This window comes from Grammomys surdaster, unplaced genomic scaffold, assembly GCF_004785775.1.
Source record: "Grammomys surdaster isolate TR1022 unplaced genomic scaffold, NIH_TR_1.0 279, whole genome shotgun sequence".
NCBI lineage: Eukaryota > Metazoa > Chordata > Mammalia > Rodentia > Muridae > Grammomys > Grammomys surdaster.
In genome coordinates this window covers 3,004,808-3,020,607 of record NW_021604720.1, presented here as the reverse complement: position 1 = coordinate 3,020,607, position 15,800 = coordinate 3,004,808, and positions in this window count along the sequence as shown.

Here is a 15,800-nt window from a genome sequence, read left to right as displayed (position 1 = left end):
GTTGGAGTAGGTGTGTCACTGTGGGTTTGGGCTTAAGACCTTCCTCTTAGCTGCCTGAAAGCCAGTATTCTGCTAGGAGCCTTCAGATGAAGATGCAGAACTCTCAGCTCCTCCTGCACCATGCCTGCCTGGATGCTGCCATGCTCCCACCTTGAAGATAGTAGACTGAACCTCTGAACCTGTAAGATAGCCCCAATTAAATGCCCCTATATGAGCTGCCTTGGTCATGGTGTCTGTTCACAGCAGTAAAATCGTAACTAAGGCAGCATCTAAGGTAATTAACCCACTTTATTAATATTGACTAACTTCCCTTTCTTTCCCATACCCACATCTGTCAGAATCCTTTTACCATCTGTCAGTACTGCTGTTGCCTCCTAGTGGGTCCTCTCATCCATGAGGCATGATCTCAACCCAACTGTAGGCTGAGATTTTTCAAAACCTACTTTAATAAGGGTTTCCAAATGCTTCAACCTCCCTTTTAGCTCACCATCCAAAGGTAAGGGAGAAAAGATGATAATTAGGACAAGGGGAGGTGGGACCATTTAAAAGTAGTTCTTTGGGGCGATTCCAATCTCCGTTTGTAAGGATACCAGCAGTTCAAATCAGTAGTGTCAGGATAACAAAAATCAAGTTCAAAAGTCTCACCAAGCACGAATCAGCAACAGCAGCAGGATGCAGCAGAAACCTTCAGGCTTCAGCAGAATCTGCACGAGTCACCTGGAGCAAAGACGTGAAACCAACGAAGAGTTGAGCCCTATTTATACTCTCTATAAATGTCACATGTCTCCCCATGATTCTTGCCTCAACAAAATCTCATTTGAGTCTGTGTCACATGACACAACTAGAAACTTCCACTTCACCTGGCCCTCCAAACTTTATTCTCCATGACCACCAGAGCAGCCTTCTTAAAATTCAGGTTTTCTCTTATCCTTGTTTCCTTTAAAGGAATTCGGTGGTGCTTCATTCCTTAAAGGACAAACACTAAATATGATCTGACAAACAGTACTCTGATCTCACCTGTGACGCCTTATACAACCTTCCCAGGAGAGCAAGACCATGTATTGCTTAGAATTCATATCCTCTTCTAACCTGAACCAAGTCTCCTCCCAAATCCCATTGCTTATCTGCAGTGTCCTCATCTCTCACCAATCCACAGGCATCTTCGAGCAAGGACATTGAGCCATTTTCCCCGTGCCTAGCATTCCATTTGACATGGGGCTACCCTGAAGTACAAGGACTGTTAATTGAGGAGAATCATTGAGAGAGTGAAAAAAATAAATAAATCAAATGTCTTGTGGCGCCAGAACTAAATGTTAACCAAAACCTTTTTTTCTCTTTATTACTTGCACTCATTATTAGAACTCTATTAACTGGCTCATTACCATAATCTCAGTTTCCAGTTTCTATAATCAGACATTCGAGTTCAAATTCTGCCTCCTTTCCCTTGCTAATTCTATAGCTCTGGATAATTTACAAAAGTCTATGTGCCGGAGGATCCTTCATCTACGAAAGAGTGATGATGGTGACAGTCTCTCCCTCACGGGGTCATGATGAGGTTAAACAGATTCATCAGTGACGATGCCTGCATGGAGCATATAAGTACCACTTGGAAATCTTGAGAGTAAGTAATAGCATGTTAAAAGGAATTTTTTTTAAGTGTACTCAAAACTGGCAATGAAAGTCCAAAGCTGTGGGTGAAGCAGCTGTACAAACCCCACAGTTTTTAAAACAGATCTGCCAACACCTGGGGCACAGGAACTCCCTCAGAGATCATAAGCCTAACTCACATTCCTCTACCTTTCACCGCCATAAATCTCTTTTCCTTCACAGTCCATAAATGATAGTGCTTGAGGGTGGTATGCTGAGAGGACTCAGAGTCACTGTGATGGTCTTAGCTTCACCATGGTTTCCAGAGTCTTTGATAGGATGTTAGGACCCCACACCCAAGGAAATAAACAAAAGGCTTCTGGAGAATACTTAGATGGTACAGGATGACCACCAAGTACAGACATTCCCTGACAAGTGTCAGAGTCACAGATCGGGCTCTCTGCAGTTATCATACATAGTTACTGGAAAATTTTGACCTAGACCTTTAGTGAGAGGTGAGATTCACACAGCGATTAGTGCCCACTTAAATCTGTAAGATTTTCCAGAGATGCCCATCCCATCAAGGTGAGAAGGGCTGGGTGACAGGATGCCTGAGAGGAAAAGGATGGGAACCACCTCATCCAAGCATCCTGCAGCAGAAAATCTCAGCATTTCCCACCTATGAAAGAGCACAGAGAGAAGGCAGAAAACTTGGGACCACCAACTGAGAAGCTACTTTCCTAGAAGGGAGATTAAAATATGGCCCAATCTCAGGCATCGAGAAAGAGGGCTGCCTTTCCTGAACAAACGTTCAGATGAAGGGAAGGACTGTATGGTCTCTCTCACTTCACTAACCATGACAGTCATTGAAGCAGGGTAAAATCACACTAGGCCTCCCTAACTTGACATCCAGATTGTTATCATGAGATAACCCAAAGCCACCAGACTCCGAAAGTGTTCCAGGTCAGACAAAGTTAAGCCTTCAAAAAGGCACTTGCAGCCCACACTCAAACAATCAAGTTACCTGCCAGGGTGAGGAAAGTGAAGAGCAGATTCGAGAGCTTTAGATCCCAGACAATAGATAAGTTGTGCCAGGGGAAGGTGCTGCATGTAAAAGATCTGAGTCACACTAAAGACCCAAATTTAAATGGAGCTTTATTTTAATATTTATAAACATCTAGGAAACTAAAGAAACTGTCTTTGGGATTTATGGGACTTTTGTCACTGCGTGGTTGCAGGTTTATAGAGAAAAAAACATTTCATGTTTATACCCCAAAGAGTAATTACAATGAGAACATCAGCATCCTTGAGAAAACTGCTCGTTAACAACAGAGAAAGCAAGGATACCCAAGCCCAGGGCTACACATAGGACCAAAGAGGACAAACAGAGTCTTGAATGTGTCTAGCCCTAGAGTTCTATGTGGAGCAAATTAGGGAAGATCAAGGTGGGCACTAATCTGGGAAAGGCAGGGAACTTATCAACAATAGAGCTGCAGGCCCCACTACTTCTAATTAGCAACAGTAAGGGACAAAATAGGTTGACTGAGTTTAAAGGCAGTGTTAATGCACATCCCTGGAGTCACTGAAGGTCTGCTGGGTTTTAGCTTAATGGAGATAATGTATCTTTGAAAATTATTATTGCCTCCCGGCTTCTTCTGGCTTCTCTGGTTACCCCGTTTCTATAAAGTAAAAAACTAAGCCTCATTTTCCTTCCCATTGTTTGACTGTGGTAAGAAGGTCATGGGGTGGGGGGAAGGACTTTCATCCCTGCATTGACACCAGAAGTTCAAGCCAAACTGGTACTTATGAACATTCCCTATAATCTCTAGAGGGTGAGCAGGATTCATCTACTTTATGCTAAGCAGCTGTGCATGATAAGGCATGATAAGGCTTTCAGGGTAAAATAAAAATAGGGTGAGAATGTTAAACAGAACTCAGACTAGAATGCTGTCCCCATCCCTTTCCCCCTTAGCATGCAGCAGCAGCTTCTCTCCAAAAGAATCACGTACAAAGCATCAACTCTGTGGGTGTTTTTGAAGTGGTCCTACACAGTGGCACAAGCTCCTGGGACAAGCCACACAGGTTCCCGAGAGATCTTTTCAGCCTGTCCTGAAGGAAGCATGAGAATTCATACAACTCCTAAGAATCTGAACATGGTCCAAACAAAGCCCTACCCTAGGGCAAGTGTTCTCTATCCTCTGGTGCCCCAAGTCTGCAAAGCAGCCACTGGGCTTGCGGCCTTGGGAGGGAATACCATCAGGATGCGTATGCAGCTGCCACAGGATGCCCTCGGGGACAATGGCCTTGTAACAACTAAAGAGGAGGCACTTGCTTTTTAAATGAGTTGATTCTGGGGAAATGCCAGTGTTCTACCATGTGCGATGCCCTAGGGTAAGTTATGATGTCAGCTAAGATGAATTCAGTTACAAGGCAGTTACTTGCACACCCAGAAGGGACATCAGCCCCAGGTGGTCACTTGTCACCTCCGTCCTCAAAATATATTCTGAAGAATAAGACAGGAGTCAGGTTCTCAAATCCTCTTCTTGCTCATAGATCCCCATCAGAACCCCCAAACACACAAGTTTCAGGACTGTTATGTAACCTCCAACTAAGAAATAATTTAGAAAATACAAATATTTAAAGAAGTCCCCACCCCAAAATCATCCTTACTACATTACCAGGACCAACTGGTAGGTTGGCTGCCTGACTTTTATATTATTTTAAGTATAAGTAAATGCTTCTGCACATAATAAAATAAAAGTAAAACATAAGTTAGGAAATCGAGTTCACATTGAACAGACACGGTAGAACCTTGGGAGTCAGCTCCTTAGGTGTAAACCTAATTCTATCTCTCACTGAAAATAGCTAGGCTCTAACAGGTAAATGGTACAGTAACCAGCTTCAGAAAGTTGTTTAAGAAATACATTAAGGGACCAGAAAGAGGACTGAGCAATTGAGAGTACATACTCTTCTTACAGAGAGCTGGCATGTAGGTCCCAGCATCTGTCTCCACCTCCAGGAGCTTCAACATATCCTGGTTTCCATGGACACTTGCACTCATGTGCACAAACCCACACACTGACATACTCACACATACACGATCAACAATAAAGAAAGTCTTTTTAAGTCTTTTTAAATTGTCGTGTAAATAATACAAGCAAAGGTCATATTGTAGGACCTAGCACATACAGAGTGAACACCTATCTTGTGTGGGTGTTATTGGGTACATTTTGCTTTTATTTTTATACAATACCTAATAGTTTGGTGAGTGTGTGTGTGTGTGTGTGTGTGTGTGTGTGTTGCCTATGAAGCCCTTCAGAGGAATTATCAGTGTTTCTTGTGTCCAATCAACACAGAAGCATCAAACCTAGATGGCTGTCTGCATTGATACCACTCTCAAAAGAATTTAATGACATTGCCAGTGTCTTCCTGCAAGAGGCTGATGCGACAGCATGGTAGGGGCCAGCTTGAATACCTGACGGGGCAGAGCAAGGTTGTTGAGGTCTCGGCCATGCCAGCCTCACAGCTGTCTGCAATTACCACAAACAGATGTTGGCAGCTCAGCTCATTAGGAATGCAATCCAATCACCTTGGCAGTCTTATCCTCTTTCTGGAAACTCCGGAGACAAACTTCCCAGTCTCCAGTTCCAGCAGTCATATCAATGAAGGTTATTTTCCAAGCAAAGCCTCCGTGTGGCAAATCTCCACAGGGATTCGAGCAGTGATTCTCAACCAGGGTTGATTGAACTCCCCCACAAGACGAGTGTCACACCCTGAAGGAAGAAGAGGTTTCTACTGATATGAGGCTTGTACCGGTGTGAGGCAGATAGCCCTCAGATGCTGCTAAATATCCTATAAGGCACAGGATGGCATCCCCACCAAAACAGTAAAATACCATCTACCCTAAGTTCAATTGTGCTAGATATAAAAAGAATAAAAAGTTTAAAAAAACGTAAATAAAAACTTGGTTGGAGCCCACATAAGTTAAATACAGACTTGGGTTAAGGGGAATTGTCTGAACCCAGTGGGATGGGAAGTGCTGGGAGTCTGTAGTCCAGATCACGGACATGAGCAGATGGTTTGTATCCTGGAAGATGTACATTGATGTGCCTTTTTCCCAGACTGGGTGCAGAGGGAAAGGCAGTTAGAGGATGCACACTTCCTAAATAAGGGCTGCTACGGTAATTGCCCAACTCTATAGCACAGAGAAGACAATGAGCCCTGTGGGAAACTTTAAGTCCGAAAATCGAATGCTTAGCTGCAGGGAATACAGAGTTCATCCAGCACTCCTCAACCACCCTTTCCATCCCTCCTTCTCGTCTCCTGTCAGGCTTCTCTTTTGTCCTTCCCTTATCAAAATTCGGGAGTCTCCATCATTGCTTTAGCTCACAGTTCTTTCCCAGTGACCCAGCCCAGTGTCTTCCACACAAGATAGGAGGCAAGCACCAGTTGAATAACGGCTGGTGAAATAAGCGAATCCAGCACAGATACAAATAAGGCAATGCAGAAACAAGCGTGTGTCTCTACTTGTTCATTTGTTTAGCTCTCATTCTGTCCAAAGAGTCTAGTTTTTAATGAGAAACTACACTATGCCAAGGCACTTTTAAATCTGACTACGTGTCTTTAAGATGGGAGCTATTAGCCTTGTTCACGAATGAGGAAAGTAAGGCTTGTGAAAAGTGTAAAAGCTTTCGATCTTGCTGTGCTGCTTAAAGGAGAGAGGTGGAAAGGAAGCCCAGGTCTAACTTGAGAATCCTCTGCTTTTGTCATTGAGTATACTCTACCCACATCTAGAAAATGCATGCGTGTCTGTGGACAGAGCTCACAAGGAGCTGAAGATATGCATAATTTGAATCAATGGAACATAATCCTACTGCAATACGCAAGCGTATGCTTGGAAATGTGTTCACAACTGCAAAAACGGTGAGAGAACTCAAGGCAAAAAGTGGAAAGGGGTAAGGTTTCTCAGAAAAGTATATGCTGGGGCTAGTTTAAAGTCATGGGCATTGAAGTGAATTTGATGGAATTTGAACCACAGCTTCCCCAGATGAATTGGTCAATGCTATTGGCATCCTTGAATCTAGGTAGGGCATTGTCAGTTCAACACATATAACTAGCTACTGGGCAACAAAGGGGTGACAGCATTAGTTAAATTTACACATGATTCAAAAGCCTAGCTTATGACACCCATCTTGATTTCTGAGCTGTTAAGATGTAGAAAGATAGGCCTGTTAAGACCATGAAACATTGCACTTAAGCTTGTCTGAAGATCAGTTTTCTTACCTATGGAGTAAGGGTGAGGATGCTCAAGTCACATAGTTATTATGGGCAATTCGACCTGAAACATTTGTAGGATCCAGGAGAGGAATACTGACAGAAGCCTGCTTACCGCACACGTGAATATTTACAAGACACAAGTCAAGTCAATAAAGGATGAAAAGGTTAGACTCTTATCTGGACAAATTCATCTTTATACCAAGCCCAGGCTTGGTTTAAAGATCTCCAGCTCCTCAGCGTGGTATACTAGCACATGACAGCACAGGCCAAGCTGACTCTGCTCCTAACTGCTTCTCCTTCTACCACCACCTTTGTTTTGAACTCTTAGAGACTTCACACATCTACAAATGGCCAACTTGGTCCAAGCTCTGCCGCACATGTCTCCTCCCTACAAACAACTTTCTTCAGGCACTTGTTGGGTCTATGGATACATGGTCTTAACTATAGTCAAGAAACTCAGGCAAGCCACAAACAAGAGTCTTTGGACAAAGAATTCCAGTGTCCCTGTAACCTGGTATGGGTATAAGCTTCAGATCCATATGTCCTGAAGGCCTCTAAACTCATGGCCTTGTATTGTTCAGGTAAAGGAAAGTTGTAAATAAAGTTTCCTGGTTCCCAAAGTGGACAGGCTCTGATGACACTAAGGGAACATGGCTTGTCAACAACCAATGTCTAGTAAAAGCTAAATAGCTCCTGTGGATATATCAGTAAGCACATATTAGCACCTGTGGTATGATAGAAAGACGAAAGATTATGGAAACACAAAAAAGGAAAGAGCCTCTCATCCATGATCCTGAATCTGACTTAACCTCTTTTGCTCATTTAATCAAGAGTTTCAAAATGGGGTGGGGTGGGGGGGCCTCATAGACGCATCTAGAGAAATGGCTCCTTAGTTGAGAGCACATATTGCTCTTACAGAAGACCCAAGTTTGGCTCTCAGCACCACACAAAGCCTGGCTCACAACTGCCTGTATCTCCAACTGGAGGAGACTGACAGCTTCTTCTACCCTGCACAGATAATGCACTTACACGCACACATGTAAGCTCACAAGCATACAAGCACATACAACACACACACAGTTTGTTTGTTTGTTTGTTTGTTTGTTTGTTTGTGACAGAGTTTCTCTATGTATCCCTAACTGTCCTGGAACTCACTCTCTAGACAAGGCTAGCCTCAAACTCAGGGATCTGCTTACCTGGACCTCCTAAGTACTGGAATTAAAGATACGAGAGGCCACTGCCTTGTCTAGTTCAGGGAGTGCAGCATCTGGCTTGGTCATTGAACTCCACACACAACTTTTTTTAATAAAATGGGTTTACCATAGGGCTGAAGAGATGACTCAGTGGGTATGTGTACTTACTGTACAAGCACAAAGACCCTAAGTCAATCCTAACACAGACATCAAGTAAACCTCGTTTGGCCTCACATTATACATTCCAGTAATCTCATCAAGTGACGGATGAAGACAGTAGACTCACTAGATTTTGCTGTTTAGCCAGCCTAGCTGAAACAGTGAGTGAGCCCCAGGTTCAGTAAGGGATCTGTCCCAAAGCAATAGGGCGGAGAGTGACTGGGCGGGACACCTGCCATCTTCCTCTGGCATTTACATACGTGCAGGATCATGGACACTGGCATGTACACATATGCATACACCATACACATTTTTTAACATTTTTTAAAAAAATTTTCAACATACCCAATTGGAAACTTTCCCACACAGAAATTAAATCCCCTTCATAAAATAACACAAACAAAAGCAGTATTGTGGCCAATGAACTATGCTCAGGCCAAAAATATATGTCATAATTCCTTTATGTGACCTATCTATAGCAAAATTATTTTGATTTTTTTTAGATCTTATTCATAGTTTTTCTTAATTATATTTCTTCTTCAAATCTAAACCTGCTCAGTACCCTTAGAAAGTATTCTCAATTTTCACAAAAAAAAAAACTTTCAATAAGGAAATGAGTAGACCATAATATTTTCCCTCTACTTCCTTGTTCCTATACATCACTTCCGTTTATACAGTGTAATTCCAGAAGTCCCAGAATTGCTTACACAGCTGTTAGTGAGGTGCAGGGATGGATTCTTTTCCTGTCACCAGCCCTGGCACCCTTTAAGTGCAGCAAGGTGGTCCTTTCTCCTACTTAATAAACTTGCTCATTTGGCTTCCCCAAGCCTTCCTAAAACTCTTTTTGGTGACATTAAAACTCTCAGGTGTACCCGGGTAGAGAGACCACTGACATACTGAGGCAGATTCATTAGACTGCACAGCTATCCATGGCAGATTCGTTAGACTGCACAGCTATCCATGTTGAGCTGTGTCCCCCACTACTGGCAGTGCACCTATGAAACAGACTGGAGGATACATGCTCTCTTTGTGTGTTTTTATTTCATTAGAAGAATTGGAGTTATGTCTGAAAAAAAGGTCCTGGATACAAGGCCAGAGCATCTCTTTCACATGGGAAGCCCCCACTGACTTGTGAGCATGAAGCCTGCAAGTGAGGATGAACCTTGACAAGGGCTACAAGAGCAGCCCGAGGACTCAACTCCAGCAAACAGTGCCCAAAACGAGTAAACAACGAGACCTCAACCATGACTTTGATGGGAAAAGAAACAGAGGATGAGTAATTGTGCGCCTTGAAGAAGTACAAGGATAAAAGAGTGATTGAAACTCCATTTTTCTTGGGGAGCTAAGTAAGGACAAAAAAGTACTCTAGACAGAAACAGGGACATTGTGAGAAAATCTGGTTTTCAAGGAAGGAAGTAAAGTCAGCTGGCTTGACGTGTAAGATCACAGACTGAGTGTGTCAGCCTCTCAGCCCTTCCATGTCTCTGCCTGCCTCCAGAGATCATCCCCACTGGCACCACCACTGAATCCCTAGAAGCAGAGAGACCGTTCTTTTAATTACATAATCTCTGAATAGACATTACTCTTCAGTCTGTCAGTAAAGCCAACCATTAGTGTATTGCCACGAAAACTACTCTTTTATGATAGTCCTAAAGCTTAAACTAGGTTTTAGGGCCCACACTAATAAAATGTATGCATAATATTTGCTTATCTCCCACCCTGCCCTTGGAGCAGCACCTGGAAACTCTGGGTAGTAAAACAGTATTATTTCTGAACTTTTAAAACCAGAACCAAAAACTAGAGAACTCTAATACAACAGTGCCATCTAGTGAGGGACCTCTTTCTAAAAACTTTAAAAATAAATAAATAAATAAATCAAAATTTAAAAAAAAATAAAAAGCATGAGCTTATCTGTTTCCCAATCTAAAATGCACACAAACAGGAAACAGGACCAGTGATCAGTACAAACCATCAGGCTTCAGAGTAACCCCTGCCTTGTTGCACTATCAAGTTGTCAAGTTTGGGAGGAAATCTTTGTGTACTTCATGTAAATAAGAGAAATTACTGGGAGTCCATGGTTTCTCTATAGTCAAACGTCAGATAGCAGAAACCTAACACTGATTAATGATAGAATCAGCTATAGATTCTAATCTCCTGGTGCTCAGCTCAATATCTTCTCTGTGACCCTGCATTGATGGAGCTGTAGATCAATCTGAAAGATGTCATGCCTGTTCTAGCCTGTGCATAGTGCCTGAGTGACATCAGACAGTGCCCTCTCAGGGGAAGAAGCATCTGAAGGAGGCGTCTTAGAGAAAGCCAATGTGGCTTTCAACATGTGGTTGAGTTCAACAGACATTAGTTCTTGGCTACTGTCCTCTTTGCCTTCATCTACATATTTCTCAAAGGAAAAGGAAACACAAAATTTCTTCAAAAGCCAGGCATTTACATCTTTCACTCAACAAATGTTCAGTCCTACTGTGTGCTAAGTACCATTTTAGGTAGATGAACAAAGTTTCTCCCTGGTGAAACAAAGGTAATAGGAAGAGCTCTTAGTAGGAATATAACACTGAATCATGGCATGATAAGACGCTGTGGTCTGTTTTAGCTATGGCAGAATGGAGCTCCTCTCAGAATAAATTTAGATTTCATGAAGAGAAGAGGGAGCATGAATGCCTACATTAAGGAACATCCGCAGTACCTGCCCAACTGCTACCAAATAGAGTCACCTCAGAAAAGTAAGGAATTGTCTGAAGAAGCAGTGTTTGCCCACTAAAACCAGCATCCTGTCCCCAGGCCAGTATTCTATCCCTTAGATCATGCCCTTGTGCCAGCATCCTATTCCCTCCACTGAGGTCCCCATGCCAGCATCTTATCCCCCTGGGTCAACCCCACCACAATCATCTGACCCTAGCAACCTTTCCACCTCCCTTCAAGGAAGCAGACTGATAGATGGAAGGTACAAAGCGAAGCCAGTCCACCAGCTCTGCCCCTCCTTCCCAGGCCCATTTCCCATTGAAACCTTGAAACCTTTCCTCTGGATAGACCCCTGTTCTGGATACGATGGCAGTATTGTCCATGATCCACTCTGGATGCTCTAGGGTTTGCCGCTCATCAAGCAGGCCCATTCTCCTTGCACTTCAACCCTGAACATCCCATGAACAAAGTTTCAGCTGCCTGCCAAGATCTGTCAGCCTATTTGTGTTTCCAAAATCCAATATTACACTATCAAAAAAAAAATTTTTTTTTTGCTCAAAATTTTTTATTTCAGGTTCTATAATCCCACACTCTGGCTGAATGGTATAAGTTAAGCAGATTTCTTTTTGAAGTGTTTCCCAGAGTCCTCAATATTCCAATAGGAGTATAAAATTGTGATATAGTGCCTGCCATATTTCACAAAATTATTTGACCGTAGAAATTCTGCTCTGTAGTTTTCATGGTAATTCGCTTTACGAAAAGTCTAATTTTAGATCTATCTGTGCCTGCTTCTGCTACAGACCTTCCCAGAACCTTATGTCTGATGAAGGTTATTCTTGCGCATCAAAGCCCTGCTCCACTTTGATAACATAGCCAAGTGACTAATATCGCCCTATCTCTCAATACTCTACTCTGCAAATATCTATACCACAGCCTCCAGGACACTCTGTCGCTCTTCATTTATTTACTGTTTTTCTCTTTTAACTTTTTCACATGCTCATCAGACCAAGAATCTTGGGTTTTGTTTTACATACAAGGTTCCAGAGCAAATCCTTGGCGCTTACCCGGGATGCTCGTAATGTTTAATGCAAGAAATGAAGAAGATGGGAAGGACGATGACAGGAGAGACCTTGATTAGAAAAGGTGAGGGAAAGGACTCAGTCCAGAGAGTGCTTGGCTCACACGTATGGGGACCTTAGCTTGATCCCCAATACCCACAGTGAAAAAGCCAAGCATGGTGGCCTGCCTACAGGTAGAGACAGGAGGACCGCTAGGGTTTGCTGACTAGGTCAGTAATTCACATTCAACTAATTCTATTGAACGCCTAGATATTTTTTTAAATGCCAAAATGTCTCAAATACATTATACACATCATTTGTAGCTGCTCAATGACTCTAACCACTGAGAGGATGCACGTTGTGAAATAAGAAAGCCAAAAGCAGACCTAACTTGGAATTCGACAGAAAAACAATAATTTTTTTTTTAAAGGGGAGACACTGTGTGCACTGTGTATCAAGTCACACTAGCAGCAGGCTGTGGCTATCTGGTTATCTAAATGCAAGTCACTTTTGTAATTATTTCCATTGTTAATACATTCCATCCAGTTTGGATAAGGCTATCAACATGCTAATGTGAATTTAGATTTTGAGAGAACTAGCCGAGAGTCGAAGTCGGGTATCTGGATTTCTCCCAATTACTGCCCCCAATTATATCCACACCTATTGCTGACATGTTTAATCTCTTTCTTCAGGCCTTATCTGACAGCTCAGGAAGAGGAAGAATGCTAGCTACCGCACTGCTCAGCAGAGTGTGGGTCCAATTTAAATAATTAGAAGCCCATTCCATTCCTTTTCTCTCTGTTGTTAAATGCACTTGAAAGGAAACTGCATGCCTGGGCTTGGTGCCTTTAACTTGTCCAAGGATGACTTATTGACCTTCTTTAAGCCTTTTTTTCCTTACCACCTCCTCTCTCTCTGTGTCCTCTCTGACACAGAGGATAATTTAAAGCCAGTGCATGATAATCAATAAGCCAGGGTCATCTCTATTGCCTGACTTAAAGGTCTTTGATTGAGTAAATCATTAATTTCTGCTGTCTGTTTTAGCCTTCCTGTTAACCATATGACCTGACTGAACCTCTTATTCTTTAAGTAGAGGAGGACAGGGGCCCCACAACTGGGTCAGCTGCTGAAGTGACCTGAGGTTCACTTGGGCTTGGGCACTGTCTACAGTTTCTCAACAAAAGTAACTTCACCCGTCTCTTCAAGCAGTTAGAAGTCACTTTCCATTTGGCAGCAGCTTAAGCCATAATTTCATTGCTTGACATGGAAATGTTCCCGTGTGTCTTTTTCATTGATTACACACCCACACATGCCAGACTTCGCAGGGTGCAAGTGAGTCAGCGCGACTTGCCACTGTTCTGGTTTTATTTGGAGCGCAGTTCCAACGTATTTGTGACAGACAATGATCCCTGGCTCAAAAACTCCTGATTCCATGTATTTGAGACTCCTCAACTCCTGACTTGCTCTGGGACCAACACCATGAAGGTGAGGAGGGCAGGGGTCTGTGTTCTTTGGAACTGTTGTGTTCTTTGGATCAGCTATTTACCAAGCTGAGTAATTCCTGATCATACAGATATTTGGGGGGCCTCTGGCCTAAAAGGGATATAAACAAGTTAGCTGCCTTGGTTCTCAAGTGAAGATATAGCAGAGAATAGATAAGCCACAGGAGCCTTGCTTCAGGAAAAGAGGGAAGATCAGAAAAACATTAGGGACTGTTAGAAGTGTCCATCGTCTATGAAGGCGACTAAAGGCTCAGACAAGAGAGCAAAGCTAATGTTCCATCAGCAGGAGCAGCAGAGATTACCCCATAACAAGAGTTCAGTATCCTTTGTCCCTATAATTCCATTATATGGAAGTTGAGGATCAAACCAGAAAGGTATCTTGTAGGTAGAATTGGCCTAATATTTCAGAGTAATTTATAAAAGCATATATTAGAGATGTGTGAAGAAAACAAGTGGGAAGATGACCAGAAGTGTCAAACAGTGAGTGCTGTCCGTGACTACTTCATGCCATGCACCTTAGAGTGTTAACTTGGTTGTGTGGTTAACATATTGTTGATTATTTGTGAGAAATAGTGGGGTTATCATCTTGGATCAGAGTAATACAAGTAGCAATCCAACATAACAGTAGTATAATTTGTTAATAGAATATTAACAAACTAACCCACAAATCAAAGGAAAAGCAACCTGCTCAAGACCATGCCACTTCTAAGTGACAGGACTGAATGTGACTCTAGACAAGACTGGATGTCTCAGCCAGTATTCCAGATATGGAGAATCCTGAAGAAGTAAGCTCTAATCCCACTGAAAAAATGAACTTGCCAGTGAGGGTAATGGCAAACAGGCAAAAAGCAAAAGCTTCTTTCTTCTATATCCTTTATGTGGGCTGCCACGAGATGGTGTGGCCCTGACTAAAGGTAGGTCTTGTCACCTCAAAAGATCCGGATTCAGTGAAGGTATCCACTCTTCAAATAATTCAATAAATAAAAATCCTTCTCAGGTGAAACCCAGGCACTTGAGTTTCATTTAATTGCGGATGTAGTCAAGTAGACAACCAAGAATAGACATTGCACTAGGACAGTCTGAATTTTAAGGTGGGCTGTAGATTCAGGACTGGTGGGATGATAAGAAGAGAACATACTGGAACACAGAGAGGCAAGAAAATGACAGCTTATGGGACCAAGGTCAGAGCAAGGCAGATACAGCTATAAGCCCAAGGAATGTCAGAAGACAGCAGCGGAAAGAAGCAAGAAAGATTCTTCCAAAGGGCTATCAGAGGAGCTTAGCCCACTGACACTTTAATTTTGAACTTCTTGCCTCCAGAACTGAGAGAGCATCCTTGTCTATTCTTTAAAGACACCTGGGTTGTGGTCTCTTATAAGTAGCCCTAGAAAACTAACATACCTTCCCAGCAATTCATCTTAACGTCTGCCTAGAAATGTTCCAGTATCTAGCATGTTCCTAGATGTCTTGTGACTCCAGAACACACTACAATTATCCTAACATTCCAGGACACAGAGAGAGCTACAGGAAGAAGTAGCTGTTCCCAAAGGATGCAGTCAGATGAACAAGATGCTCTAGGCTCTGCTGGGGGCTCACAGAAGCAAGCTGATGGCTGGAATCCAGGCTTACCTAATGTCACTTCTCGTCACTTCATTTTCCTCCCATTAGCGTCACTGAAGGACATGACTTTCATCTTTATCGCTAAAAGATGATACTAAAAGAACAAATCTTCATTGGTTAAATGACTCAAACCTTCTTGCCTTCTGTCTAATCATCCCCCCCTTTTCCATGGATTCTGTGTAGGCCCCATTTTTCATACTTACTGTTTTTCTTTTATTCCTTCTTCAGAATCAGACAGATGGGGAGACATCCGAGCCATCTGAGAAGTCAGTCTTGCTCAGGCAACAGCTGTTTCCACAAAACAGCTCTGTAAATGTGAGCATAGGATCCATACATCTTGAAATGGAGTTGGTCCCACATCAGAATTCATGACTGAGTCATCAGTAGTGATGCAGGGACCCAGGACCCACTGATGTCCCCTTTGTCTTTCCCAACTCTCAACACTAGGTGAACATCCTGTGAAAGCCAGAACGGCTAGGAAGGTTAACACTAAAACACCCAGGGCCTCCATACACTCATTTATCATTGATAGGATCCTTCTTAACTGTGACTCATGGATCTTCAGCTTTTTCCAGCCTTAAATCTCCATCCACTGATGAAATACTAATTCCCTAAACAACAAGTTCTGACAAGATGGATTTGGTTTCGTTGCCTATAGAACCATAGCTTTGCATTAATTTTATCACCTTTCCTGGAACGTAACAAATATA